At 45.5% G+C, this 6,000-nt stretch overlaps 1 protein-coding gene across 1 annotated transcript in view; it reads left to right on the top strand.

The window, feature by feature from the left end:
• Positions 1 to 636: 636 nt before the first annotated feature.
• The window catches only part of LOC138770879 (B2 bradykinin receptor-like), a 31,121-nt gene continuing 25,757 nt past the window's right edge, over positions 637 to 6,000 (top strand). Inside the window, exon 1 of the mRNA XM_069950164.1 lies at positions 637 to 772. The gene's annotated coding sequence lies outside the window, so the exon portion shown is untranslated. The remainder of the gene's footprint in view (positions 773 to 6,000) is intronic.

Raw genomic sequence — 6,000 nt, 5'->3', positions numbered from 1 at the left:
ATCTTAAACTCATTTGCTGCTACTTTTGGCAATGATCTCTTCCCGTAGCTGATAAGATATAGACAACAAAAGCAGGAAATGTGTTGGAATAGTGTTGACCCCAATGTTTCGGAATATGTGATATCTTTATTTCTTCCATCTGTCTGTAGTATATGCATTGGTCTCCGTAAAATAAAATAAAAATTCTACATCAGTATCTAAGAAATCTGAGAGACAATCAGTATATTACTACTGTACTGTGTGTGAATTGACCCTAACAGTGCTGTGTATCTGTGTGTCTATATAAAGTATATAAGAGTATATTCACATCTAGACAATGCTCTGTGAGCAAAAACATTGGCAGCACAAGTTCTAGATACACTGTATTGATACACTGTATCAGCCTTAAGTCCAGTCTGTTATATAACAGCAAGCAGAGATCTTGAAAACCACATGGAATTGGTATATTGTAAAAATGTAAAACTTCCATGTCATAATGAGTAAGATTTATTTGCTAATTCTAGGGTACCCCTTTAAGCTTTATTTACACAAGGCTAGACCCCCTTTAAGGTTTGAACCCTTCAGCTCTTGTCATTATGTTATTTGTCAACCTCTAGGGCCCCCTTGACAGTTCTACATGAAAGCTTCAGTGTGATCCCTCCTCTCCTACAGCTGGGGATGTGATGAAAGCACATTGAGTATTTTGCCCAGATCTCGCCAACACTCAAAACACAGAAGAATCGGTCAGCGACTAATCTCTGGAATCGACTCTGCACACTTCACTATATCCAAGGTAAAAAAGCAAGCGAGCGACACATGCAGGAAATACAGAACTGATTCACAGCGCAAAGATAGAAAGGAAAGCTTATAACTATGCCACAATGTGCATTGCACAGCCATATGCTTACCTGATGTAGCAGAGCTGATGTTGTTACTGTATTTATCTTTAGGGCACATGCAGCGTTGTAGGATAATCAGAAGTTTTCTATGTCGATCTATGTAAAACCATATCTTAGTATTAATATGTGCTGTCCAGATGACAAACTCAGCTCTGCTACATCTAAATTTTTTTTTTTGTATTTGATAGCAGGTGCAAAAATCGTGTGGTTCTACGTAGAAATTTGGCCATAAAGACGACAGTCTCTTAAGATTTAAAGCTTTTTTTCTTGATGTATGTTTGTGGTTGCGTGTGTTACTGATCCTAATTTTGACGACACCTCCTAATCATTGCCAAAACCATCTGCCAAATAGCTTTTTGAGTCACGTCTTACATATCAAAGCTCAATTACAGAGGATATACCAGAACAGAGTATATCAGATGTAGTTGAGCTGAGTTTGTCAGATGTAGTTGAGCTGAGTTTGTCTTTTGGCACAGCTCATCCTGTTATTACTGTAAATTGCTTATGTTTTGCATACGTTTTCGTTTTCTTACTGCTTTTTACTGTAAGGTTTATTATTATTATTAATTGAGGAAATGAAAACGTTGTATAACAAATCCAGCTCTGCTGCATCATCATTTTTCATCTTGGGCAATATTTTTTAGAAATGAAAAATCATTTTTTTAACTTAGAAATTTTTGTGCAAATAGGAAAGTTATTGCTATACAAGCAGCAGCAGCAGGTCAGCATTGAAGACGTCTTATGTTCCCAGGATTGTTGCTGTATTGTCCTTATCGCCTAGAAGGACAAGTGGCGCAGTCTCGTAGTCTCGTGATAATGAAGCTGTTTTGATTTTAGAAATCTCCCAGCTATAAAAATGCAAGAATTCTCTACAGGAAACTATCTTATTTTTTTCTCTTTTGGGGTTTTTGTTTTAGTTACTTTCTCACAAAATAATCTTTGTAGGTGATGCTGCTGGTACATCGGGGTCCGCTTTCCTTTATTGATCCTGAGTTACATCCTGTATTATACCCCAGAGCTGAACTCACTATTCTGCTGGTGGGGTCACTGTGTACATAAATTACATTACTGATCCTGAGTTACATCCTGTATTATACTCCAGAGCTGCACTCACTATTCTGCTGGTGGGGTCACTCTGTACATACATTACATTACTTATCCTGTACTGTTCCTGAGTTACATCCTGTATTTCTTTTATTAAATTTTAAACATAACAATAAATACAGAAATAACACACCATATCTGACCAGAACTAAACAGTAAACAGAAAAATGACAAAAACAGAATGAAACCATAACATAAAGCACCGGTCCATCCCCGCACTCATTCTTCCACACAAACAACCCATATACCTATATACAATATATACACAATATAAACTATTTAGCTAAACATATTAATAAACTATATACACTACTATATACAAACCTATATATACACTACTATATACTATACACCTATAAACACACCTATATACACTACTATATACAATACACCACTATATACTATACACCTATATAAATAACTAAATGTGAACCCCCTGGCCCAGTTGCATTGTGCACAACCTAATACCACAGACACAATTCTATACAAACCAACACCAACTAAACAAGACATCATTACACAAATAAACTTAAACTAAACAAGACACAATACAAAATAAAAACCTACAACTAAACTATACATATAATATTTTTTTAATACTTTTTTTTTTTTTTTTGGCCCTGAGCTGGTCCCGCATCCCATGCCCCAGTACATGATCACGGACGTCCATGAACCAGCCCAGGATTTTATATATATATAAAAGTCCCAACAAAGTCCCACAGAAGCCCCCTCCCCCCTTTTACCCACCACCCAACCTATCACTAAACCCGAACCCCAGGTGCAAACCAAACATATATAATATATACAGTACATACAATTTATACAAACATACAAAGACAATCACAATACACAAACTTTTGAAAAAAACAAAACAAAAAAACAATGGGTGCCGCCATCATGGGTGTTTGAGTTAGACGGCTTTCTTTTTCCCACTATCCTTTCCATCCTGCCCGCCACCTTCCTCATCTGATGATGGTTTACCCCTCTTTAGTGAAACAGATGTATCCATTTCCCCTTTATTTACATTTTCCTTGTCCTCTGACCCTGGGCAGATCCTCCCCCCAAAGGAAATACGTTCCCCAGGGAGAGAGGATTCGACGTCCCCTGCAGGCCCTTCCGTCATCGCACCAACCGTAACCTCACCCTGTGCCTCCTGCACCTCTGAGGAGGAAATATCTTGGAGGGTTTGAAACCGGTTTGAGAGACCAATCAGAGGGAGGATGGTTGTACCTTCCTTTGGCATCTGGGGGGTGGGAGAAGATCTTACATCTCCCCTTTTCTTATTCTTTTTAGTACCCCGCTTGTGCTCCACCCATCTCCCACTATCCTCATCCGCGCTCTCACCATGGGAGGACAGTGGAGAGATGGCACCTTCTTCTTTCCGAATCCTCCAAATCTCCTCATCCAGATCACTGTCCCTCAGAGCCTCAGCAGTAAGATTGGCCTCGGGGATGAGGTCAGAGGTCACCACAGTTGCGCGAGGCTCCTGAGACTCCCCCATCTCCCTCTTCCCTTGGCGCTTATCCCGACGCCTCAGTTGGGCTGGCGTCTTTTGCTTACTTTTCTTCCCTGGCTCTTTTACTCCTTCACCTCCGTCAGCCGCCCCCCCCCCAGTAGATTCCTCCTCACGACCTTTCTCCACCGGGGTAACAACTGCGTTGGCAAAGGAACGAGGGCAGCGACTGAATGGGTGACCTAAGTCACCACACAGGTGACACCTAACCTCCGCACAGGATGCAGCGAGATGGCCTATTTCCCCACACAATGAGCACTTCATCACTGTGCACCTAGCACTGAAATGTGTGGGGTCACCGCACCTGTGACAGAGCTTAGGCTGACCCTGGTAGAAGACCTGGATTCGATCCCTTCCTAGGAAGGTGGCAGATGGTATATGGGTAACGGTGTTTCCTGAATACCTAAGTTTGACCATAAAGGTCCAAGCCCCTGACCAGATGCCATATTCGTCCCTGTTCTTTTTTGGGACTTCCACCACCTCTCCATACCGGCCAAGCCACGTCATGATGTCAATACAAGAGAGTGATTCGTTACGGGTTAAAACGGTAACTCTCTTGACGTTATTTTGGCGAGACACCGCCTGAATGGCAAAGTCTCGCCAGCCGGGCTCATCCTTTACCAGCTCGTAGTTCGACCAAAAAAGCTCAAGCCCCTCCGGCCGAACAAAGCTGATATCGAATTCAGGGGTACCAAAGGGATGTATCAAGGCAAAGATGTCGGCTGCCTTGAAGCTCATCCTCAGCAGGAGCTCAACAACTTTAGATCTTGGGGGACATGTATCACTGCCTCTCCACCTCAGACGGACCACATTCCTTCGGACACCGCCCGGCCCGGCTGTTGGGAGAGACCACACAGTTTCCCTACCCCTTTCCTCTCGGAAGGCTGCAAGGCCATGCCTTTCTATCAAGAAAGACAGATCAACCTCCCTACCCTCTACATTAATTGTTCTCTCCCCTCTCTTTAAGGCCTGCAGGACACGTCGATGCAAGTCACCATCCCCAGGGCCCGAGGACGAGGAAAGCACCCCACTTCCCCCGGCAACATTTGCATAGCTGCGTACCGCCGCTGCAGCCGCTGGGGGTGCAACTGGACCAGGCCCTATGCTCCCACCACTAATCTGTGCCCCTTCACCACCCTCCTCCACATAATCCATACCCACACCAATACCACATGTCACACTTCCCCGACCACCCTCCAAAGCCCCAGACAGATTCCTCCCCACATTCACTCCTCCCTTCTCCCCAACATTAATTCCCCCATTCACACTGGGTGGACCGGTGTGTTCTGGAACAGAAACAGATTTTGTACCATCAGCGTCATTGGGTACCAGGACCGGAGCCACCTCCACAGGACAGGCCACCGGTCCCTTAAGAAAGGACCGAACAGCCTGCCTGGACTGTTTAGAGGCAGCCCCTGCCCTATTTCTGCTGGTACCCTCTGCCTCATCAGTACTAGAGTCCTCCGCACGATCTGGTCCAGCAGCACCAATACAAAATAAAGGCTTAAGTCCAGTCTTTCTTTTGGGAGGGGAAGGCATCTTAGCCCCAGCAGCATCCTGACGACGACACAAAGGAACAGCAGTGCCAGCGCCAAGAGCCACCGGAGCTCCCGCAGCTGACACCGGCACACAGCCGCCTTTAACGTTACAGCCCACCGCTGAGCCACCTTTCCTACCATTGCCCGCCGCTGGGCCAATATCACTGTCCGACCTTACGGCCGGTTCCTCACCTACTCCACCTCTGCTACTGCAAACAGAGATGGAGCTTACCGCCATACTAGACTCCATACTCTCCCCATTCTCCTGCACTGAGTCCACAACAGAACTCAGGCTGGGCTGAGATATGGGGTTCACACAGTGAGCTGACCCTGAGGCCAGTCCGGGGGGCACAGGGAGGGGGGAATAAACAAATGTTACCTGCTCCTGAAGCTTGGTGGTCTTTACCTTAGTCTTTCTCCCAGGCGCCTCCTCTGGTAACTTCTCTCCGAATACGAAGTCCTGGAGGCGCCCTGGTGACTCCAGGAGCTGGATCTGGGCCATCAGCGCCCCTCCCTGGTAACTGGTGTTGCTTTCATCCCCCGAACAGCGGCTAGATGACAATGCCGCTTGCCCTGCAGGGAGCCCACTGTATGGGGTCTGTTGTTGCAGATCCCCGGGTGGATTCGGCTCAACATCATGTACCTCCGCAGCGTCTCCTTCCTCCTCCACCCGGCTCTCTGGCTGGAGCCCTCTCAGCCCTCTCTGCTTTTCTCTCTCCATTTCAGCAAATCTGTCGTCATTCTGTAGTTTCTCTTTAAATGGCCCACTGTTCTCCAGAATAAAATTTCTTTTTTTCATCAGCTTTTTGATATCGGCTTTCAGATGCTTCATTTTCGCTGATAGCTCAGCCTTTTGCTGCTTAGCAGCAGTGTCCATCAATGCTTTTACAGCACATACCTCCTCCTGGAGCTTGTACAGCTGGTTCCTGGTGTCCTCATACCCATGGAGGCTCGCAGCAATCCGGAG

This window comes from Dendropsophus ebraccatus, chromosome 13 (genome assembly GCF_027789765.1).
Source record: "Dendropsophus ebraccatus isolate aDenEbr1 chromosome 13, aDenEbr1.pat, whole genome shotgun sequence".
NCBI classification, from domain to species: domain Eukaryota; kingdom Metazoa; phylum Chordata; class Amphibia; order Anura; family Hylidae; genus Dendropsophus; species Dendropsophus ebraccatus.
Note: the sequence above shows the minus strand (reverse complement) of the source record. Positions and strands in the feature narration are given on the sequence as shown.